The sequence below is a fragment of the Pempheris klunzingeri genome, chromosome 8, assembly GCF_042242105.1.
Source record: "Pempheris klunzingeri isolate RE-2024b chromosome 8, fPemKlu1.hap1, whole genome shotgun sequence".
Classification (NCBI taxonomy): Eukaryota; Metazoa; Chordata; class Actinopteri; order Acropomatiformes; family Pempheridae; genus Pempheris; species Pempheris klunzingeri.
Window position 1 is genome coordinate 12,959,086 of NC_092019.1, and position 26,041 is coordinate 12,985,126.

General features: G+C 40.9%; 1 protein-coding gene across 1 annotated transcript in view; it reads right to left on the minus strand.

Moving 5' to 3' along the window:
* Positions 1-26,041, minus strand: part of ptprub (protein tyrosine phosphatase receptor type Ub) — a 151,638-nt gene that overhangs the window by 71,847 nt on the left and 53,750 nt on the right. The window lies entirely within an intron of this gene.

Consider the following 26,041-nt stretch of genomic DNA (forward strand, 5'->3'; position numbering starts at 1 on the left):
CAGTGATAAAAACTGAATACTGTGCATAATGTAAAGATATGCACTTACAATTATGTCACATTTTGGGCAGCCAGAGTAAATGTAGATGAGTGAATGTAGATGAGTTACACCAGTATTTATACTGTGAACATGTCTATAGCACTATTTTTATCAACTGGATTTACTGATAACTGGTGGAGGTTCGTGTATGAGCCACTGAGGGATTTTTGTTAAACAGACTCAAACATTTCACAAAGGAACAAATCCTCTTTTAACTACTTTTAGCAGGGTGAATCCACAAAAAGAAATATAAAAAATATTCTCCCGCAACTCATTGCTATGTGTGTAGGCGGCTGATATCAAGAAAAGAAATGTGCACTATTGAAAAGAAAAGACACAGCCAGTGTGGGCTAAGGCACTAGTTCTAGGGAGACACAGAAGAAAAACCTGACAGACAGAGCGGGAGAAAGAACCAATAGCAGTTTTCATTCTGCAAGGTGGCGCCGAGGTAGCAGACGAGATTCACAAAACCCCCCAAAGCCTCCTCTAATCAGGATAACATAACCCCATTGCCCTTTACCTAGCATCTGTCCTGCCTTGAGTCTGTGCCCGCTAACGTGATTAGCACAACAATGTTGGGAGACCTTCCTGTGTACTCACACAATCAAGCCTGTTGTCTTTGTACTCCAAGGTCTTTCTGTTCTCAGTCAGAAATGAGCCTGAGAGACCAGACAGTCACAGCCTTGGCACTAGGTGTCCTGAAGACATTTATTCTCCATTTAAATGTAATAGCATGTGAATGCTGAATTGCCAGACAGAGAAAGAACTCTCTTTAAATCCTACACAGTGTGAACCTCTAAATTAGGAAGAACCCCTGACACACTATAGTCCTTAATGTATTCACACCTTCTTAACAACTCACCATACAAGCATAAGTATTAAGAGTTAAGAGCACGGAACTGTTATTTGTTCTTGAGGCACAGTTTTTGCCCATCTCTCATTTAAGTAAGTGCAAAATAAAACACCTAACTGAGTCATCTTTTTCTTCACCCAGCTACTGAGAAAAACATTAATTAGCTCTGCTAAGCGCAAATAAGACAAAATAATGCCTAAATTCACAGGATAATGTTTTACATAAAGAGATTGAGATTCACAACCTGTAACCCCCGAGCTGTAAAGTTAAACCAAGGACCACAGAGAAGCAGGAATGATCATTATATGGAGGCTAGAGTGCAGCCTTTAAGGCAAAACCCCATTGCCCCGCAGCCCACTGTCAACAGCCCCTGATTTGTGTTTCGTTCTGGGCTGGGGATCTCGGCACTCTCATTTTGCTTTGCTTAATTAGATCTTTCAGAATTTGTCCCCTCCTCCCCTTCTGCACCCTCCAGGTCCACCAGGGACTCATAAAATAATAGCAAAGGGCTGAAGTGCTGCAGCCGTACTGTCCTCACGGCTGGTTATATCCTGGATGCGTGCCCCCTGTTTTATATATAGACATTATCAACACCTTTTCTGTTGACTTTGTGAGTTACTATAATGTCATATAGGGACACATGAACCTGCCTTTCTGCTGCCTCTTTCAAGATTCAGATCAAAGATGGGCGAAGTCATACATTTAATAAGGTACTGCATGTGTACGTATGATGTATGAAAATGAAAATGTTCATGAATTAAACATTGTGACAAATTAAATTAAGGTCTTGCAAACATTCTGTGAAGTAATCCGGATATACTGAAAGATAATCCATGGCAGCTCATTCAATATGGACATTATGAATAATTTTAGTCCATGTAATCAGCGAGTTTGCCTCTGGAGCAAACAACATGGTTCTTAAGAAAATGTTTGTATCTAAGGGGTAAAAAAAAAGGGTAAAATGAGGTTAAGATTGGTTTTGTGTTTTATTAATCCTCTTACTGAATAGATAGAATTAGATTAGAACATGCCCTTGCGCTCTTGATTTCAATACATACAAAATGAAGAAAAAGAATATTTTTTTGAGATTTCTTACGAAATGCTTTGTGCAACAGCATTTTTTCATTAATTGATTTATTGAACAGTTCATGAAATGATAGAAAATAGTGAAGAATACGCAGAATCCCGGAGTTGAAGGTTACATCTTCATATTGTTTGTTGTATCCAACCAATAGTTCAAAACTCATACAGTAAATATATTTTATCATTCCAATGATGTTAAACTAATAAAAGAGACAGGAAACAGCAAATGTTTTAAACACTTTGAGTGGGTAAAAGGGTCAAATTATTTAATTTCAAAACTGCAGGACGGAAGAAAAAAAATGATTAAATTTGTAACAAAATACCTAAAGCTTGTAAATGTGTATTTGAAATACTTATATACATTATTTTACATTAAAATGTATTTATTGATCCTTGATACAGTTTTTGTGTCTTTTTCACTTGTTCAGTTGGTCGCTGGTTCAGTTGTGGATCTTAGAAATGTACTTAATCTACAACATTTACATTCATTGCTCTTGAAAAATGAATTTTCTAAATGCCTTGTCTTACTGTTACCTGAAAGAACTGATACTACTTTATAAATCTATGATTTGGGAAATCTTTTCAATGTGAGGGGGTTAGGTCATATTGGGGCTATCAAATGCCTAAAATTTTGTATTTCAATTAAACACATTTTCTCACACCAGTATTTGGTATTTATTTTGATGAGCAACTACTTGTAATATGTAACAAGAAACCTTTTGATGTATTTGTGCACATCTCTGAGCACACTCCTCACTATGAACTTCAGTGATGGAATAGTTATTATTTACTTCAAGGCCACTCAACTTAGCTTTGTCTTGAGATGGGGACACACTGAATAATGTATTCATAGGAAGCTGGAGAGATGAACTACTTTCCACCTAGTCATTATAGGGAAGCAAAGTGGAGCTCAGAGTGACTGTTGCTGCCTTGTCAACATAAAGGAATAACACCATTCTGCCAGTCATAGAAAGCCTCAGATTTATCTGAAAAGTACTTCTCAACTGGAAGTTGTCACCCTTTATTATCATCAACTCCATGGTTGTGCACTTTCACTCGAACCTTCAGTATGTCATCAGCACTTACACCTTCATAAATTTGTCTAGCAGGAGAGGTATGACGTCTCTTTGTTCTTCATTCTGACGGATCTTTCAGTTGCCCGTTCAGTGGCACTTGAGCTTGCCATATGTTCAGTTACCCTCTTATATACAGTGGGTACGGAAAGTATTCAGACCCCTTCACTTTTTCCACATTTTGTTATGTTACAGCCTTATTCCAAAATGGATTAAATTCTTTTTTTCCTCATCAATCTACACACAATACCCCATAATGACAAAGAGAAAAAAGTTTTTTAGAAATGTTTGCAAATGTATTAAAAATAAAAAACTGAAATATCACATGTACATAAGTATTCACACCCTTTGCTATGACACTCAAAACTGAGCTCAGGTGCATCCTGTTTCCACGGATCGTCCTTGAGATGTTTCTACAACTTGACTGGAGTCCACCTGTGGTAAATTCAATTGATTGGACTTGATTTGGAAAGGCACACACCTGTCTATATAAGGTCCCACAGCTGACAGTGCATGTCAGAGCAGAAACCAAGCCATGAAGTCAAAGGAATTGTCTGTAGACTTGTGAGACAGGATTGTATCGAGGCACAGATCTGGGGAAGGGTACAGAAACATTTCTGCAGCATTGAAGGTCCCGAAGAGCACAGTGGCCCCATCATTCGTAAATGGAAGAAGTTCAGAACCACCAGGACTCTTCCTAGAGCTGGCCGCCTGTCCAAACTGAGCAATTGGGGGAGAAGGGCCTTGGTCAGGGAGGTGACCAAGAACCCGATGGTCACTCTGACAGAGCTCCAGCGTTACTCTGAGGAGAACCTTCCAGAAGGACATCCATCTCTGCAGCACTCCACCAATCAGGCCTTTATGGTAGAGTGGCCAGACGGAAGCCTCTCCTCAGTAAAAGGCACATGACATCCCGCTTGGAGTTTGCCAAAAGGCACCTAAACGACTCTCAGACCATAAGAAACAAGATTCTCTGGTCTGATGAAACCAAGATAGAACTATTTGGCCTGAATGCCAAGCGTCACGTCTGGAGGAAACCAGGCACCGCTCATCACCTGGCAAATACCATCCCTACGGTGAAGCATGGTGGTGGCAGCATCATGCTGTGGAGATGTTTTTCAGCGGCAGGAACTGGGAGACTAGTCAGGATAGAGGGAAAGATGAATGCAGCAAAGTACAGAGACATCCTGGATGAAAACCTGCTCCAGAGCGCTCAGGATCTCAGACTGGGGCGACGGTTCACCTTCCAACAGGACAATGACCCAAAGCACACAGCCAAGATAACGAAGGAGTGGCTTCGGGACTGTGAATGTCCTTGAGTGGCCCAGCCAGAGCCCAGACTTGAACCCCAGTGAACGTTTCTGGAAAGACCTGAAAATAGCTGTGCAGCGACGCTCCCCATCTAACCTGACAGAGCTTGAGAGGATCTGCAGAGAAGAATGGGAAAAACACCCCAAATGCAGGTGTGCCAAGTTTGTAGCATCATACCCAAGAAGACTTGAGGCTGTAATCGCTGCCAAAGGTGCCTCAACAAAGTACTGAATAAAGGGTGTGAATACTTATGTACATGTGATATTTCAGTTTTTTATTTTTAATACATTTGCAAAAATTTCTACAAAACTTTTTTCACTTTGTCATTATGGGGTATTGTGTGTAGATTGATGAGGAAAAAAAAGAATTTAATCCATTTTGGAATAAGGCTGTAACATAACAAAATGTGGAAAAAGTGAAGGGGTCTGAATACTTTCCGTACCCACTGTAAAGTTCATTTGAAACTGCATTTGTAGCTCTAATGAAAAATTACTGCACTTTTTGATACATTTACATGATGTTCCAGCCGACTGATGCAACTTCTGTAGCCAATGTGCTGAATATTCTCATTTTTTTAATCAATGTTGCAATTTACGTTCAACTGCAAGCATTATATATAGATTAGCTGCGGTTTTGTGAAAATATTAAAATGTATATTTGTTAAGCCCTTAAATACAAACTTGAACACAAACTGCAAAATAGATGCAAAAATAGGGTCCAGCAGCATTGACAGGTTCACCACTTGGCCGGTGTGCGCAGAGAAAGAGATCCTGATGACTTTAGCCAACAATGAGACAAACAGACAAAGTCGCAGAGATCAGTGGACTGCTTCAATGCTTGCTGATGATGTCAGGTAGGACAGTCTCCATGATTAGGTGTTTTGAGAAGGTATAAGCCTGTGTATCATGGAGATTAAATGATTAGCTGCATGCTTTTATTTAAAACACACAGTATGGCCTAGCTGCATAAAGGAGACGGATGGGCACAAAGTCAGATACAGGAACTCCATAGAGCATGTGGGCAATTTTTCTAAATAAAACATCCTGTGCAGACTCGTGACCGTATATCACATCACTAGTTAATCAATATTACTTCATAAGTGGTGGCACCAGGCAACAGGTCAACCAGTCAGAGGATGTTTGAAGTGAGAAGTAAGAAGTAGAGATAAAACTTGTCTGTAGGCTACAACACAACAAAGCATTAGTAATAACAACAATAAACTCAACTAAAACAAACATCAGGCGTCGCAGCCTGCTTCCTTTTAGTAGGGGAAGGAAAGATGACAACAAATCAACAAAATCTGAGGAAGTAAAAAATCAGTCAGGCAAAGTGCTCCACTTCTGAAACGCCCCTCGGTGAGATATGAAGCCGTGGACAGAAAACATTTGGGGTCACAGTCAGAACATGACGCAGCCTCACCGGGTGGTATGAGGTACATTACTGCCTCGGAAATATACTCGAGTAAAGAGTAGTAGTAGTAGTAGTGAGTTTTAAACAAATGCACATGAAAAGTAGTTGTTCCTTCCTTCAAAAGTTGTTGCATGTTGCAGCAAGTTGCTACCCACTACTGTGTTGAAGCTCTTCAGGTTGATCAGATTCTCCTCGTCACAAAAAGCTACACTATTCTGCTCACACTCTTTGAATGCTCGCTTAAAAGATTTCTCCATCTTAAAGTCCTAGTACATCCCTAACCGCAACATGGCCATTTATTATCCAATATAGAATAATTTAAGAATTTTCAATACAATATCTAATTTCCTTGTTTTGAAAACTAAGTGACTTGATAGTAGCATAGCATTGGAACCTCAAGCTGAGGTCATCCATGCTGCCATCTCCTCTCGACTGGACAACAGTACAACTTTTTTAGGTTCCAGCCCAAAGTAAATCTCCCACTTCTGGCTTATTCAGATGAGAAAACATCACCCCACTCACTTCATCCTTTCTGCTTGCAAGTATTAGAACAGATTTAAAGATTTGACTGATAACTTTTAACACTCTACATGGCCAGACTCCCAGGTCCATTATAGATATGTCAATCCCTGGAGAATCTCAGGGCAACCCGAGACCTTCTGCAAGGGTCTCCTGGTTGTTCAAACAAATTGCCTGATTACCAAGAATGGCTTCGCCAATCATGGATGGGTCTCCTGGATTTATCAGGTCACCTTATTTGTACCTAATGTTTGTTTTGTTTAATTATCTTGTGATATCTTCCTCCTCTGTTTTGCCATGTGAATAGCTGTTCATGTTTACATTTTTATTAAAGGGTAAATGCTGGAAAATAAATTAAAAGTAATCTGATCAAACTGCAGTGTTTAGTGCAGCCCCCCATACACAAGACAGCACTTTTTCATGAATTATACGCCAAAGCACCGTGAAATCTGATAAAGTTCCATCCATCCATTGATGCCCCTCCCAAGGGCAAAAGAACATCCATAACAAGATTAGGACTGATCCGGCACATCATAATTCATACAGAGCACTGCTGGACTACAACCTGGTCACATCCTGTAGGTGACACTATCTGTGGCAAGCCACAACAGGCGGAGAAGGGAGAGGAGGGTGATAAACACAGGGTGGGGTTTGGGTTGTGCAGCATCGATACGTTGGGTGATGTCACAAACGGGAGTCAGGAATACACATAAAAGGAAAGTGCAAATAAGAGGTTGAGTTGTTAACATGGGAGATGGTAAAAATAAAACAAGGCTAAGGAATAATTTTTCTGTATTTTCCTCTTGCATAAAATGTACTGAGCCTTTCTCAGTGACTCATTCAGCAAAGCTTTGTTCCTCTGACATCCAAGGCCAACTAATCTAAAACAAAACAAACTAGAGGAACCACAGGTCTGAATGTAATGGAATATCAGGGTAGAAGAAGCGTCATTGATGCTGCTTTCTGTATCATTGCTGTTAGCCTAAACCCCGGCCTGCTCTCAGCACATGGGCCTTGATGCTCATGTTTTCACCAGGTGCTTTCATTCTGCCCCGTCCTCTGTTATGACAAGGTCAGGTGGGATTTTCTCAATCTCTGAGGGTCCGATGTCCCCCAACTGTCTGTTTATTTGCTGCTGTCCGCAATAACCTTGAGCACAAATAAATAAGGAAATATATAAATAAAGTGCCAAACTGGGAAAAGAGTGCAGCTCTGGCCATTGGCCTGAAACGCACATTAGTGTTGTCATTTCCCTGATCTTTGGTCTCACTTAAAAAAAACCACACAAATGGAAAATTGCCTCAGCACGTCGTGAAAGTGTTCACAGAGCAATACGAACTATCAGTAGAGCTTTCAGTAGAAGACACAACAATCCTAGACAAAAATGCCTTGTCAACACAAACACAAATTGTGTAAAAAACACAAATGGAAGCTTTAATAAAAAAAAAAAGGAGAAAAGAAGTTCCACCAGGGGGGTTCCCTGCCCAATGGAAGATCTCACACAGGGGACAAACAGAGACATTACACAGACTTAATCGACTGATTGCAATGACAAGCAAAGACAGCGTTCCTACTAGGAGGCTGATGCTGATCTTATACTTTCCTCTAAACATACAGCAGTAATTTTAAGTTATTATTGGTGTGTCCTACTTTAACTACTCATGTCAACATCCCTGTTCATATATTTAAGATAAACAATACACTTCAATTTGAATTTTCAGTTTTAAATTTCATTCATTTACATTGTTTGTTCCAACAATTGAAAAGTGTCTGAATCTAATTATGATTTTGCCCAAAAGTGTTAAACAAAATCTTATTCTAACATTTGAACATCCTTTTTATTTTGCATGTGGCTGTTTGCGAAGCTCTGGCACCCTTATGGTTACTGTCACCGCATCTGTCAAGCTGTCCATTCGGCACATATGTAGTTTACAATGTTTCTCGAAATCATTAGTCATTTATGAAACACTGGATCTTTGGTTTTACAGGTAGACAACAGCAGCTTCACATTTCCAGATGGTGACCATCAATTTTACCAGCCGAAATAACTGTTATCACTGACAGATTTTATTAGCTAGTTACTAGTCAATTAAGTTAAGCTCCGTGAGACACTTATACACTCTTACCTACAAACTGCACACACACACACACACACACACACACGACAAGGGAAACCATCAGTACTAGCTGCACAGGAACCTCCTCCATTGCAGCTGCATAAACAGAGCAGCCTACCAGCTTTGCGTCAGCGCATTAAGAACTGACAGGTTTTCCATTTCCAAGTCTGACACACCACCTGAAATGCAGAACCTAATCTCATTTTCACCCCCAACTCATTCTATCATTCACAGCTCCACCTCTGTCATACTCGTTCTCTCCCATTCATATCATTTTTCATTATCACTGCCATCATCCATCAAGCAGCTTCTCTCTCCCACAATTCTAAAATATTCACAGCAGTGTACAGTAAGTATTAACATTTTCTGTTCTTTGAAACTATCTGCCCCTGTGGTTGTGGTATTTTTCACTGACAAAAGATCAATTTGAGATGACATCTCCACTGTCATTTATTCCTTAAATGTTAATAATGAAACAGTATTCACTTCATCGACTTATCGTTTTTCATCTGGGCACAATCTATCCTATCTATCTGGACTTTACTTTAAAGCATTTTGAGTCATCTGTACCCCCTGTCCTCATTTTTCGGCTGCACTGTTCTCCAAAGCCCTAATTTAAAATGCAAAAACAGACCAAAAAGGTGACAGAAAGGAAAGTATTGAATTAGGCTATATGGTGCCATGGGGCACTCTTAACCTTTTTCCAGTGCTCTTCCGTTGTCTGCACTCTTAACAACTCATCCTCAATTTCAGCTCTTAACTTTGTCTTATCCTCTCATTCTAAGCAATAGCTGTGACTGGTTTCTCTGCAGGTCTTTATCGCTTCAAGTAGAGGGCCAGTGGACCATTACCCATGTGTCTGGGGACAGGCTGCTGCACACAGGGGAGAAGTGGAGAGTGAGAGAGTAGGGGGCCGGCTGAGGACTGATGTCAGTGCAAAAAATAAATGAAATACAAGTGATTCTATTGTTGAAGTAGCCTGTGCCTTCCAGCATTTGAGAAAGATAAGGCAACGTCAGCAAGTGTTGTTGTCTTCTTTCCAAAGAGAGGGGGCGAGAGGAAAGGTGAATTTTCTCAACAGTCTGCTAGCGCTGACCTTTTGAATTGTCCTCCAGGCAGTTGAGGATCAACTGCCAGATTGCCCAGGAGAGAGGTGGATGAGTGGACACATGAGAAAAAAGAGGAGGGAAGGAAAATGCACACTTTTTGTATGCCTCAGTCATGTTCTACTACATTATAGCCAAAAGGTCTCCTGTTCTCAGTTGTTCTGTGACTGCACAGAGAAAGAACAAACAGCAGGTGTACACACGAGTGCATTAGACAATAATCATCTAATACAACTTTCTTAAAACACACGCAAAAGTCCAAAATAACTCCCTCATTTCTTCATTCACTGTGACCAATATACAATAAGAAACACAGTGTTACTCATAGTGAGCAGTAATTGAGATTTTTGATGCTGAATCATGACTGACAGGTGTATTCTTTTTTTTTTTTTTGTGGGCATTGATAGAGCATAAAATTCACACTCAGAATTCAGACACAATGTGTCCTTCACCCTAAACACAAGTTGCTGCACACAGTAGCATACCTCAAAATGAGTTGGATACAGTTGTGAGTACAAGAACTGTACTCCTGCATCCTCTGAGCACTGCATGTTGCATTGGTGATCATCTGCAAAGCTGCAAGTAGTAATAAGGACAAAGCATCTTAGAAATAACAGTGGAACTATTCATTTGAAGTCAGAGCCAAATCAACGCAGGAATCGCTCAAGATTGGCAAAAACAGTTCCTGTGCAGGCATGGGGGACTGTGTTGCACCAGCTGTCCATCCGAACCACAGCCAGACAGACAGAGGTGGTGTCTCTGCTGCAGTCCGGAAAAAAGGAAATCCTTCACATATTTGCCCAGATCTTGACCATATGACTGAAATTAGTAACTCATTAAAAGAGCTTAGTGCAGCTTAAACTGCCAGAAATGCAAATTAATTGAATAACTGCTAATTTGTCTTCCAATGCATTCTGGACTGTTAAAATTCATAAGATCCCCTCAAAACTGCACAGTTAGACAGTGATGAAACTGTTTAAGTTTGCTGTTCAGTCCGAGAAGTGATTCAGAGGGCCCGTTCTGCTGCAGAGGAAGCCCTAGTAAAGCAGTAGTGTTGCTCAAACAATGGGCCACATACACTTGCATTAATAAATTAAGTAAATCTCACAGCGAAAATTAAGCATGACATACTTGTTGATTGTTAAAGGTTAGGGTGAGTTTACAGGAACTCACCACCTGCAGTGTCCCCCCCCTATACTCAGCAGCTGTTTGTTGCACAGCATGCTCTATGACGGCGTGTGTGCGCACATGACAACGAGGATAAGATCACCTCCGGGGTTCTTAAGGTTGGTCAGGGATGTAATCAACCATGTGGTCAGGCTATAACCTCCATCGCAGACCGACAAACTAGATAACCAAGAGGGCCTGATTAATCTAGGCTCCATTCAGTCTGTAGGAAAAAAAACAGCTGCTCACCAATGAGTCATGCATCACCATTAGCTGTCTGGTCAAAGTGCAAGCCCATACTGTTGTTCTGCAGAATGAACATGTCATGGGGCCATCCAGACCAGCAACAAACTGCATTTAGCCGATCTGGACTAGCATCATAAATTAACTGCATTGTAATCAAAAGGGAAGTGTTTATAATTGAGATACGTTTTGCAGCAATCACAAGCAAATACCTCTCTTATTTTCATCCGTGCTGTGCTATTATAAGCACTTTTGCTGCATCGTGGGTCTCATTTTGGGGTCTGCAGCAGACGGACATCTCTGATATGCCAGACTGGTTAGCTGCCTCCGTCTGAAACATACTGCAGGTTATGCAGGCAAAGCTGAGAAAACACACTGTCTGAACATGTGGACAAAGAGGCTGGGACCTTGTTGTATTCCTGCTCAGCTGTGGCTGCGGGGTGTTACAGAAATCCATAAACCTTGCCCTTTTGTACTTAGTAGCACTTTATCAGCCAGTCATCACCCTCCAAAAACGCATCACATGACCTGAAAACATGGTTTCTCCCTGTAGCACAGTTAGCCAAGAGCTTCCACAACAATAAATACCACAGTAATGAGTGTTGCACTTCGAAATTGGTCCATAGGTCCATTTCCATCACGATCAATAGATCAGGTATTTTCTCCATTAGTGAGCAACATATTACATGTATCAGTAGGATAGTAAGAATAAAAGTAAGAATAAAGGATACTGTTACTGATTAATAATACAAATTTTCTTAAAAACCATCTGTCTTCTACATCCACAGAATTAAACAAAATTAAGAGAGACATTCAGAAAGTATCATTCACATAAGATCTAATTGTATGTTAATTGTAAGTGTGTTAGATTCACTGCTGCGCAAATGTTCAAATGTAACTCAAGTGCAACTCTCCAACGTTACGGCTCCAGACGATACTCATATGGCTCGCCGTTGCTGTCCTACATTTGACGCCTACAGGGCATTCACACATTCCTCTGTAAAGCCTGCCCATTTATTTTACTGCAGCATCTAGGCCTTGAGAGCTTCATCCCAGTTAGCTGTTCCCCTGAGCAACACCGCCACTGACAGAGGAGGGAAAACACATTGTCCCCCATCATGACAGTGCAACTACATGCAAAACTGAATTTTTTGTATTTCCTCAACTGTTGAATGAGCATAGGTTTAACGCTCTGTGTGCAGATCCATCTGACCTTCTCTGCTGGGAGGCTTAAAACATTATCTTGGCCTTAGCCTTGACCTACTCTTTGTCCTGCCTCAACAACCCAGGAGGAAGAGGATAAAATAGAACGAATTAATGTGGCTCCATTAATTCATTTCCTGTATGCCCCTTCTAACTGAAAAGCTATATTTAACATTACTGCAATGAAAAGCTAACCAATGCTAAGTGTTGTCCCATTTTATATAGTCTGGGGTCATTTCCAGGTACTAAAAAGGAACTACATAGGTACTAAATAAATAAATGCATAAATAAATAAACCCAATATGACATTGCAAATCATACCACCTAATGAGACCTCAGACAGAAGTTATCTCACTGGACACAGGGGAGAGGCAGAGCAGCTTTCTGTCTGCGACATTCAGAGAAGGCAAAGACAATCCAGCAACAGGCTAGTTTTCTGATTAGATTTTCATTAGCTCCTTGTTATCAATGACTGATCCCATTAACGTGTCAGCATGGCGACATGCCCCTGTGGTAAACTGAGAGGCTTCCAGGGATGGAGGGCGCAGACGCGTAATGACGCACGCCATGGTTTGGTCATCTGTCTTGACACAAAGCTAATGAGCTAGTCGCGAGAGGAAATGAATGGCAGTTGCTGACGTGCTTGAAAGTCTTTCCCACAGCACTTTCCGAGAATTATTCATTTAAAAAAAACATGATTGCCATGCTACATGTACTTGAAAGATATTTGTAGTTTCTAAAGCTCCACTCAAAGACAACATTGTAGTGATTTAATTGTAAGGCTCTAGGCACACTATATCCCAGCATATTAGAGTCAACAGTGATAAATCAGCATAATAAGCCATTCAAGCAAAACAGCCCTATATACAATCTGCTCGCTTTCTCTCTACACGAACACACAAAAACACAGTTTGCTCACACACACACACACACACACACACACACACACACACACACACACGGGCCTAATCTTGAAATTTCATGTCACAGTGGTGTCAACAGATGCAGCTCAAATGCCTTCAGCATGCTTTTTAGTAATTACTCGGCTTGTTTAAAAGAGCCTTCACCAGCGCCATCAGCAAAGTTGTCCACCCACACTATCTCTCCCAAAACACTTAAGTCCCAATAAACTCTGCCAGCTCTCCCTGATGGATGTAAACACAGTTACAGTAGTCCAACAATGACAGAGCATCTCTCTGGCTCTGCAGGAGCACATCACCACATCTGAAAACATTGTGTAGCATTTATTTAGTTGTACTCGCTGTGAGCGGCGTGAACAATTGCATTGCCATGTGGCGGCATGGTGCTGTATAGAAAGAGAGATTGTGTCCACTGCGTCACTAGAGGGCTTTAGAGGCTGATGGATGGACAGGTGCCAAGCTCAGCCCAAGACGAGGCCACAGTCTAGTGCCGGATAGATAAATCTGAGGCCGACACCGATAGGCCGCAGAGTCATCATAATGACAGGCAGGCTGGAGCCAAAGGCAGGAGGCTGCAGTTCCGCCCATCCCAGAGGTGTAATGTGCTTGTGATTAACTGTCAATCCCCCCCCAGTTTCGTGGGCAGACGTTCTATCTCACTAAGAACCACTCATCATTGTGACAGCTACTGGTGCCCTGACCTTGGCCTTGACCAAGAATGCTGCAGACACTTTCTTGGGAATTTCCAGACATGTATGCAATTAATGCAGATTATCATTAGAAATGTCTTTATTTTTATCTGAGACACATATACAGTGCAGTAGCTGCATTTCAGGCAGAGTGATAGAAGTGTAGGTACGGCACAGTCAACTGCAGATCCCTGGAGAAGGTAGGACATGGTAGCTTTGACATGTCATAGTAGGAAGAAGCACAGGTGTAAATGTTAAAATTAATGATGGTTGAATTGCATTAATCTGCTCCAGTTTCAGAGTCCTGGTTTCACAAGGGTATTTTAGACTGCTCTATAGTGTCTACAGCCAGAGGACAGAATCACAAAGACTGAATTTGACGGACTTCAGATAGACGTCTACATTAATTTGTTGAACAACACTGTTGGTGGTGAAATGTACTTCTTCACTATCTCAAGTGGGATTAATTGTCTACGAATTCTGGGTAAACAGGGAAATATGGCATCATTTTGCTAACAATGTTGTGGAGTGAATAATGAGAAGGGAAAGAGGAGTTTCAAAAGACTGGAAAAATATACAGCAGTGAGGACTTCGTCAACCCTTTTCATTTGTCCAAGGGAGCTTTTCCTGAGTCTGGCTAACGAGTTAACAGAAGTACTGATTCCTGCCAGATTAAGAAGATCTAAATGAAAGACTTCAGATAGACGTCTGAATTCATCCATTGCGCAAAGCTCTCTTAATTGACTTAAGCAGGACTGATTTGATATGAATTCCGGGTAAATTAAGACTTTTTTTTCAAACTAAAAAGCATCACTGACTGAGCAACCACATCAAAGGTTACTCTTCACAAAACACACTGTCCAATCCACAGACCGCACTGTCAACCATTTCCATTTTCAACAAAAATAAGTATTTCCAGTCATTTATTTTTTGTTAACATTGCCTTAAAAAAATGTTTTCATTGCTGTCAACTCCACAAACTGCAAACCTAACAAGCATGCAGCATATTTCTTGTTCAGGTACTAAGTCCAAAACTGTATTCGTGATTTCTGCTTACCTGGGACTTACACCACTGTAGAATGCTTCCTTTGAAATGTTTACTTTAATAGAAAGTCGTGTTTCAAGCCCAAACTGGGTCTCTGTCAAGTATCAGATGGAGACTGAAATATCAGATATATCCCCAAACCAAAACAGTGTGCATGGCTACTTACCACTGTAAGCCACAAGCTGTAATTTGTAATTTGGGTGAACCCCACTATTTTTTGTTTTTGATATCTTTGCCTTTATTTGGAGCCTAACATGTACACAGCCAGGAAACATGGGGTGTGACATTCATCCAAAAGCCACCAGCCACAGTTGAATCATGGATGGTTATGTGGTAGGCGTCGTGACCATGAGGCGATGAAGGAACCCAACAAAACCCTTTTAAACAGTGCCTCGTTAAGGTGCTGTTAGAGAAAGCTGAGGTTTGAACTCTTATTATGAAATGAGTTAACCAGTAAAAGCCACCGTGCAGCCAGCGAATGATAGCCAGCTGGAAAAATATGCAAATAGTGAGGAGTTCCATATTCATACTAAGTATTCTCGAGATATTTAAGGCAAAATTAACAAAAGCAGCAAAGTGTCATTGCTAAGTGGTTGTAGCTTGATGAGACGCCTGTTGTTTGAAAACAAACACCTGCTGTGTGTCTCAATGTTTCCTCGACAGCATAATGCAATGCTATGGAAACTGTGACAACTAATTACACCATCATGTTTAAAACAATAGATGCTAAATTTGCTCTTATATCAGACATCACTATTCTCCACTGACGAAAAAATCGTATCTGTAAACAACGGCAAAAAAAAAAAAAAAAAGCAGACGTCTTTTTTTTTTTTTTTTCACCATGAAAGTGGTTTCTGTCTTCCAAAGCTTGGCAAAGAGTGTGCTTTTCTTCCTCTGTTTTTGTTTAACGTCCCATCGATTACTACCTCTGCTGGCTGAGAGCAGAGTGGATTTTTTTTTTTTTTCTGGCCCTCTTTGTGGTGCCTGTCTGTGGTGTGACATCCTTGTCCTGACAACGAGACTGTGAGAGAGGAAGAAAAACCTTCAGAAAAAGAAGAGAAAAAGAAATGCAGTAAGGCAGCAAAGCAGCACAGCCAAGTACTCACTGAGCCTTTGTTTTTTCAACACACTGCCTTACGTACGCAACTATGCACACTAAATACAATGAAGAGTGATTAAAACAGACACGGGGAAAACAAATGTGGACTCGATATTCCTCGTGACTCTCTTGCTTTCTCCTCCCTTCGCTGCATGTAATCTGCTGCTCTTCTGCTTTCCTTCCAGTTTTTTTTTTTTTAATTCCTTGCACAAGATTAAATTCTGTTTTGCAGTGTTGTTCTCTGTTTCTTTCTCCGCTATATGTGTACCTTGAGGGAATTAATTAGAGCTGGTCACAGATGATAGGTTAGGCAGGGTCTTTCCTCCAGCATGGTACTGGCCTCTTGGACTGGATACACATTCAATACTTGGGTGAAACAAACTCTTATTTACTCAACCTGCATTTTGGTGATATGTGCCCTTGCAAATGGAAACAAGAAAAAAGAAATAAGAAAACAATCAGTTCCGAGCATGAGTAAATTGCAAACCTCTTGTATTGTCTGTATTCTGTGGGTCTGCTTTCTGTTGTCAGCAAGCCAAGAGGGAGTTTCATGCACACAAACTTTGCAAAATGATAAATTTACAGATTGTCGGTGTAGCCGTCCCTAGCATTTCTGGAGAGGCACTGTAGTTTTTACAAACCGCACTTTAGAATAATCAATAAATCACAGCACACAAAACCTTTTTTTTTTTTTTTCAAAACTCTCCTAGTTTTCAAATCTCTACGGACAACTCTGACTCTACTTCTCGTTGTCTGCCAGGGCTTTATCTCTTGCTTAAAAAGGATCAGAAACTGTCAACTGCCAAACTCTGAAGAGCAGCAGCGTGGCCATTAGGCAACCGTGGAGACTGCTGTGCTCGCTTTCAGAGGGTTTGTGAGAGAGCAGCTCTGAAAAGCCCTGCCAAGACCCAGCCTAAGGGAGCTCCTACGAGCTCAGGGCCCTATTTCTGCCTCTAGATCCAGGCTGTGCTCATCAGCCAGTCTGTCTGCAATCAACAATAGAGCCAGATGGACAGAGACTGAAGGATCCACCGGCTGACTCTACAGTATATGAAGCCAAGTATAATGCTCAGAAATAACTTTGTTAAGCCATTAGTCGGTTAGTTTCCCCGTTTTTTTTAGGTACACAAATCTACCTGCTGCTCAAATAGTGTTTTTTTAACCTTTTTCATACTCCATAGGTTTGCTGAGCATGTGTGCGCTTAAGTATGCATGCTTAAAACATATGTGCTTCTTTACTTTCACACCATGACCCGTATGCACACCTGAAGGCTGCACAGTACAATCACAGACCACTGTGGACCAAAGAGTTGTATTTCCTTTTGAGATTTTCTATATCGCCACAATGACATTTCCAGGACTTTGGCAGGACATTGATCAAGCTATCTCCTATATTTTTCCTTCCAGTTCCTTAATTCTGAGTGTGTGAGAGACGAGTTAATAAGCTCGAGACATAGCATTTCACTATCGCATAATGCGGCAATATGTGTGTAATTCTGCTAATGTCATGTGGACATTACTTTTGTTGTTTTAACACTTTTCCTGCATATAAATCTATTCTTCAAACTTTCTAGTTCTGCTAGATATGAGGGGGATGAAATTATAATATAAAATATCACATAAATGAGAACAGCTGAGTTGGAGTGTTTATTCAAAATGTATAATTGATTCACTCCAGTCTCTCAGTAAAGCAGAGGCTAACATTAACCAAATGATTATTTATATTTAGAGAGATGGTGGTGAGAGAATGAGTCTGTGTGGTTCTTATTTTGCAATTAATGTACCTGACAGCGGCAGAGCTGAGACTGTGCCCACTTATATCACGTATATTTGTTAATGTCTGAAAGCTTTGCACTCATTGTCAGTGACTGCAGTGTGGCAGAGTTTCGTCCATCAGCTTTTGTGGGTCATAATGGCAGCAGATTCAAGTTTCCTCAAGGGTTTTGTACCATTTACTCAGGTATCACTTTACTTACACTCAGTACATAATAAGCTACGACTTTACATGAATAAAGCCCGACAAATATCCCTCACTTAAACTGCTCCCTCTGATATGATTGAACCACAGATTCTCGATGATTGTCAGTCCATGTTTCCACATACTGTTCTCACTAATGATCGTTCAGCTAAATTATGCTATAGCTTTTGTTCGACTTCTTCAATAAAAAAAAAAAAGCACCAGTTCCAAAGTAGATGGCTTCCTAAAGACAAAAACAAAGCTTCTCAGCCATCTGCTTACTGGTGTGTGTTGCCTTTAACTGGCCCAAGGTCTTATGGGACCAAATGCCACGCATGCCCACAACAAAGAGAGCGCACTGTACATTTCTGTGTGGTGCTGCGACCTGCCAAGCCTCTCAGGGCGTGGGGTCTCCATGAGATGAAGCTGAGCAGCCACAGGGGAGGAAAAAAATAAAGGACGAGCCTGAAAGCCAGCAGCTTTAGAGACGAGCCTTTGAACTGGGGAGTGGGCTAAACCTTCACGCTTAAGACGTCAGAGGGAGGATTTACAGCTGCACCCTGCCACTGTAAACAACCAGGCAGGCATGTGTCCATCCACTTACAGATATATACATTAATAATATCTCCTGCAGGGTATTATTCTAGCACACGCTGTACAAACACATACTTGTACACATGCATTTGCTAACAAAGGCAACAGACACAGTAATTATACTGTACCAACACGCACACTTATATGTGGGAGCTGATTTAAGCCTTTCCTTATTCGCCTCCCCTTTGAAGTGCTCGTCTGCTCCTCTTGGTAGTGTAAGGCGGTTCGACCCGCTAAAGCCTGTGGAAACAGGATTAGTCTAGCCCCGCTTCCTAATTAATTGTCGGGCTGTTTGGCTAATAAATCTTGGTTATCTAGTCCTCTAATCGTAGCAGGAAATAGCACGACTCTGACCCAGCCGCTTGAATTTTTAACAGTCTGTGCTTTCTGTAATCAAGCTCAGAGAAATGTGGAGGAAATATCTGCTTTATTTTGCTCTCCTAATTCAATTAAAAATAGATAGGCCAGTGCATTGCAGAAATTGTTGTGCATCGTTAGATTTGTCTCTAATTGGTTGTATTCTGCAACAAGTTTGGCTTTGCATGTTTTTTTTTAAAACTTTTCTTGACACAGGGTAGGAGAGGACAGGATTTTGAGGAGAGACAGCAACTCTCTAAAAACAAGTAAGGGACTGTCTGCAGAACACCTAAAGTTCAGCTGAGTAGGTACACTTTGTGGTGTACTGGAGATGGAGCGTCTTCAGACTGACATACTAGCAGACATTAGAGTAAATAAAAAACGACGCCCTCAGACCTAGAGGCATACATGCCTCCGGCGATGAGCCCAGGTTGGGATAACAGGTGCTGGTGTTCGGCTGCTCCTGCCCAGCCACAGACAGTTTGCCTCTCTAGGGAATTGCAATCGAGATCTTAGTCTAGCACTCTGTTGCAGCATGTCTGTGTTAGTAGGCATTTCTACTGCGCCAACCACAGCTCAGGAACAGAACTGCCATGTCATCTCGCTTTCAATATCATACTACAGCTGGGTGTGAAATGAAACTCAAAGAGTTAGGCTGGGATGGAATATTTGGGGGAAAAAAAGAACACGGAGCAGAGAGTGAGCAAATGAGTGGGAGATAAGCTGTGGAAGTGCAGAGATACAGGTGCAAATTTGTAGTTTGAGGACAGCCTGAGACTCGATGAAATGGAAAATGTGTGCGTGCGTGTGCGCGCGCGCATGTGTGTGTGTGTAAAAATAGGTGCATGTGATCCTGGGCTGGGACGACTCTTCTGCTCCCAAAGAGGCCTCAAATAAATTAGGTTAAGCGATGTGCAAATCCCACAGCTGTTTATGGGCGCATTTTGCAGCCGCGTAGGGGCATCCAGCTGAGTACCACAGACTGTCCCTGCCACCTCAAAGAGAACACATCAGAAGATGAGAGGAGCAGCTTCGCCTCCCTACAGGAATCACGTTCAAGCGAAAGAGTTTGAAATGTTATGTTTCCCACAAGTTGGATTTTGAAATTCCCTGTTTTCTCTGCAATGAAAAATATTACAAGCAAAGCATATAAAAGAATATGAGTTTCCACTGAAGTTATGATTATGGCTTTTTCTATTGCTCCCTTTAGAGAGCATGGCCCTTAGCAAGGTGACAAGGAAGCAGCCCAGATAACAGTGGGAGCTGGAACTTCATAATTGTACTGTCACAATAAAACTGATGCAGAGCTTCCAGATTTCACTTTATGGCATTGCCTCAAAACTCACATAAACTGACATGCAGGCAAAGCAGCTGATTCCCTGAGCGTGGCAGCCTCATGTCTCCTTGCATGAATCAATTACTGTGTATGCAAAGCATAAGCTAGCATACTGTATGAATTCATGACGGTGCGCATCCAAAAATTGTGTTTGTGTGGCACCAATTTACAGCGTGTGCAATTGTCCTTGTTCCTATTGTCTGATATTAATATCTGAGCAAATGCTGTCAGACAGCTCCTTGTGGAGAACCCCCAGCAGTCATTAGCTGTAACAACCTGGGAGTGTTCCTCGGAGGGACGCGCTCTTCACTGCGATTACAAACAACACAGAGAAAGTCGGGAGCACGATGCCATGATCGAGCTACCTCATCTCGCATCTCTGATGTTTCCTGTTGTGCTACAAATATTCTGACTCTATTTTTTTTCCAGAGCAATTGTGAAGCTTCCAGCTGTGGTTAGCGCAGGCATCTGCAGCCAAATTTTGATCATGATCACAAAAGACAGTCACTGCTATCTGCCATTCACGTCCTATAATTGCCGACAATATTTCTGAAGGTAGGAGGTGCTGAAAGGATTTGATGGGGGCAGTAAAAACAGTAATGACTGGGACTGTGAAAGAGGAATCAAATGAAGGAACCCTACAGAAAGCACACGAGGCACTCCTCAAAACGAACATCTCTCATTTCAGAGGCTGCCGGATCTGTTGGAATCACTGGAATGACTAAAAAACTATGTTTTGAACAAAAAAAAATGTATCAGATATTTTACAAAGTCAATGACGTCACTGCAGCTAGTTCATCTTTGTTTTTGTCTATAGTGGTGTCCCTTCTTCATCCAAGCTCTTCATAAAGTAAAAACTCATTTGAAAGGCAATAGTCCTTTCATGTGTTAATGGCGAATAATAAAGTTTGGTGAAGCTTGAGAAGCTAATTGTCGTCTGGTGAAAAGCAGAGAGATGGACTGCATATTAAACATCCTGGCACATAAGAGACAGAGACCTAACAGATATTTTGTCACTTGGATCATTTTCAGATACTGTTATAACATCACCATCCTGACACATCTGAGATAGTAGAATAGGATGGAGAATGCGGATGGTAGGAAGATAAAGAAGGAGATGCCAGATGTGATACAGGCTATTTATATCCAGGCAGCCAGGCCGATCCCAGTAAAAGACAGGCAGCAAATGCAGACAGAGCCTTGGACCCCTGAGACCTGATATAATATATTACTTATTGTGTATAATTCAAATGGCCATCCATCTCCAGTTAGTCATTCTGCTTGCATCAGGCCTTTCACATTCATTATCATATCAGTTAACACGATTTAATGCAAATGGCTCCACCCAGAAGCAGTGCCTACATATCAATTACTGACAGAGTGTTGTGCACGACAAGAGTTATTATGGTAACACTGCTGAATTAAATTGCACCTGAGAGGAAGTATGTGAATGAGAATGGCAGGAGTGGATGAGAGATTAAGAGGGAACATGGGGAAGAGGAATAAAATGTTTTGTCCCCACTCTTTATTCCCTGAAGGACCCTCTTGGCTCTGCATGAGTCTCCAACCAGACGCCATCTCAAGAGGATCCTACATCTCAAATCAATGTTATTCCAACAAATGGAGATGAAATAACCTACACTTAGAACCTGTCATGACAATTGGGTTGCCACCCACTATGTCTGCAGAGAAAATGCACTGAAACTAAGTCTTAAAGCAGAGGATCAATGATGGCATGCAAACTCTGCTCATGCCATTTGTACAGATAGTTATCTTTTCCATTATTTACCTCTTGTCACCCTGATAGTAAGGATGCTTAACGAATATACTGCAGTTTCTCTTCTAAATGTTACATCTATCCTACTCAGCTGCGGTGACAGCTGATATAAATATGGAACAGATTTTACTTTTTACAGGATTTAAAATTTAAATATGTGTTTTAAAGCAAAGCCTTATAAATATTTTCATAAGTCAGATAGAGATGTTATCAGATGCTTTCTGGTTGTAAAATCTAAACTGTGAGGATGTGTGGTTATATAAATACTTTGGAAGAGCTGTTGTGCAGATTAATCCATTTTGTGAATTCTTCAAGGCACAACCAGTTTTCCCAGTGGGGCCTCTGAAGTATGAATTAGGGTCCCTGAGGGACACAGGGCACTGCAGATGGTGGCTACTTCACACTCTCACAGGAGAACGCTACCACATTTTATTTCCCCCTTGAAAGGCAATGAAAATAAAGCCTATGCTGGAGAATAATGCTATTCAAATACCAAGTCAGCAAGATGGCAATAATAAGTGCAATAGTCTGATCCCATGGCAAAATGAGTTTAGTGTCATAACGTACCCTTTCTGTCTCGAATCTTAATAAAGTGGGATGACTCAAGTTTTGGACTCATTTTTTCATTAAAGACCTGCTACACTTTGACATAGATGACATTGACTTTTGCATTGTTCTAAGCAGAATTTTCTGTCGAGGCCCACTGTATCTGCTATTAAAGCTTCCACATAAAGAGGTCCCCCCTTACCGTTCTTGGAGCTGATATGCTGAGTAAGAGAAATAGGAAACAGACATGCAGTAGCAGTAGTCCTTGATTTAAGTCCACGAGCATGCTTTCTAATTTTGTAAATAAAGCTACGTGTTTATGGCTGCAGACTAGGTAAGTATTTTAAAAGTCAACATTATTTTCAGCCTGGAGTCCCAGTCGAAAGTCGAACCTGTTACATGCCCATCCACCATCACTTCAATACATTCTCATCACGCTGCATTAACAGCACTAATTGTTGAAATTGCATTTGTATTGTGCATTGTAGAACCATCCAATATGAACATAATTCCTTGGAGTGCACAAAGCCCTGGCAGCTGCCTATTCTGATATGTGTAAAGCTTAATTTATTACTTGGGAAATTTTAAATTAAACTTTTATTTACTGATAAACACCCTGTGGCTAATCTTTAATCGCAGCGCTGCATGCAAAAACTTATATTTATTTATGGGGCATAACCTCATGCAAAATCTATTTTAAAGTGCTGTCCAGAGTGATAAAACTGTAGAAAATAAGATAAACATGTAACATATTGCAATGACCCAGTTTCAATACACTGTCAGTAATATGGCCAAAATCTGACCAATACTTGGTTACACAACTTGGTCCTGTTTTAATTGCTTCCTTTGAGCAAAAAATCTACTTAGTCCAGTGTTTGTTATGTTGTTCACACAAAAGCTATATACCACCAGTGCAGTTTATTTCCCTGGCAATAAAATATATCAAGCATGTAAAGGAAATGAGATGCCACATGGTCAAAGACTGCTGATGTTTGAGGAAAATGGTTTTCAAGACAAAGTAGTTATCCATCAATGCACATCTTCATTCCAAGCTGTTTAGTTCATGATTAATTGCAAAAAAGATAGTTGATAGTACAAAAATAACCAAAGATTTGGGCTACCATCCTTAACTGTTCTGCCTTGAGCAATGATGAGCCATGGGAGCTGTCAAAAATTGGAACATTTTTTAAATTAATGAAACGTTATCAAAGTAACAAATCTGCACACATCTTGTTCTGACATCTCATCTGTCTGTGTTCAAGTACTCACAAAAGATCAGAGACGCTTCTCCCAATATTAAAACTAATGTAGCTCAGAATGGGTCATGAATGAGTTATTGTGGGTGTGAATGCAGAACTTCTCCTTGTCTGTACATTCTCTCCTCCATTTCTAATTAATGTGTGTCGAGAAAGATAAATGCAAGCCTTTATACAAACAGAATTTCAAGAAATACTTGGAATCTATTTGTTCTGGTTTCACAAAGCTTCCCAAGGCCCAGACGTCTGTGATCTTTGAACATTCAGAGAGAGCTGGAGCAAAGTGTGGGCACAGAGGAGTAGGGGAGTGCAGAGAGGTTGGGAAATGTCCAAACACACACACTTAAACTATCCACACCAGGCACACATACAAAGCTTATTCCAATCTCGTGATCACCAAAGAGGGAATGTGTGATTAGCAGAGAAGAAGAGGATATTAGAAGAAGAAAGAAAACCTCAAATATTTGAGTAGCACGTTCAAAGGCAGTGGGGAGGAGTAGAAATGTCTTTAAAGTTAATTCAAATGTTCACATTTGATTCACAAAGATGCTTTGACTCTGTTAATCTTTTGCTTACTAAGAAGGTAACAGGGAGCCTAAATTGGATTAAATGATTACGGGAAAATTCTGGACAGTTTTGAGAGCATCCCTGTGACCAAAGCTGTGTATTACACAAACTTTACAGATCAAAAATGGATCCACAATATTTATTTTTAATAGTCGCTAATGGTGACAGTTTAGAGGTGGCCACACACTCAAATTCTCATTGGATCTTCTATGCACATCTGAGTGGATTTTTAGTTTAACTTTGCGCAAAAATTTTGTATTTGACAAAATGAAATGTTGACCTGCCTTCGGCGTGTGACTAAATGCGTGCAACACTAACGTCATCCCCATCAGCCTCAACTGTGCTGAATGTGTCGTATTAATTAGCTAATACTAGAACGCAAACACAATAAACTAAGATGGTAAAAAGTATAGCTGTTAAAAATCAGCATATCATTGTGAGCATGTCAGCGTGCTGACGGCATCCAGCTCAAAGCGCCGCTGTGCCAACACACAGCCTAACAGCATGCTGTAGACTCTTCATCTAAAGAGTTTCACAAATATCTAATAAACTAAAGGCTGTGAATTTTCTAAATCTACAGAAGACAATGTAATTATAATGGAAGAAAGAAAATGTGAAAAAAAAAGCTTAACATGCTAATGTTATAACCCTCCAGTTCAGTCTGCTGTACTCATCCCTCTACAAACTGTGCTGAAACTGTTTTAAAGAACAAGGTAAATAATAAATCTCTACCTACTCGAGCCTGTCAAAAAGGGCCAATTATGTGTGAGCAAAATCCAAAATTCCTAACTTATGCTGCAAAGATGCTCCGGTTTAATTGCCGTTGTCACCCGTATGGCCTTTTTCATGAGCTAAACCATTAAGCCTCGAGTGACTGGCCACTTCATCTCACCTGAGTTAAGGTAATTCACCTAGAAAGTCTATTTGGCTACAATCCCGAGTGTGCTTCCTGAGCCTCAATTATGTTGTTAAACCGGCAACCTTACACATAAAAGTCCTCTAGATGTCCCTCTAAAGCGACACTAATTAGATGGAAACTACAGGCAAAAAGGGGGCTGCATTACCATAGCTACCTATCACCTGCGTGTCTGCGTGTGGGCGGGCGAAGCACAGAGAACAAAAGAACTGGTCGATGAGTATATTCCAGTTAGACTCATAATGTCTGGCAAAATGTCTGTTCTGGAAGCCATTCCTAAATGTGTCCCTATCATTCACATTAATGATTCCTCTTTACCTTGTTGAGAAGGCATAAAGGGAGCTTATGCTCGCTTCCCTGAATAACAATTAAATCAATTTGTTATATTTTAAAAGCTTCTAGCAGTGACGGGCATACTTGAACGGGAGACTGCACTTTCAGACACTTATATAATAAATCACGCGATCAATAAATATGATCGTCTTTGCCTTGAAGTAATGACTCGTAGGCAATTATCCCTGTGAGCCACCAGTGTCCGGTCCTGACCCATGGAAGACTCCCACCAAATACTGTGGCTGCTCATTTCACTAAATAGTTCCTCCTTCTCTGACTGAAGTTGTGGTACTTGAAATGAGCTCGTGGAAGGTTTGGCTGGAACAAAACCCTGCGGACTCTTCAACACAACTTTCTTCAAGGGAGCAACTGTCCTCTATAGCCCAAGTTAAATGATAAATAAAGCGCTCTAGTGGAAATATGTGGAAAGCTCCCCCGTCGCTTCATGAACAAAAGATGCAATACCATCCCTGAAAATAAACAACAGGCCACTTTATCTCATCTCTAATTTCATTCATCATCGCA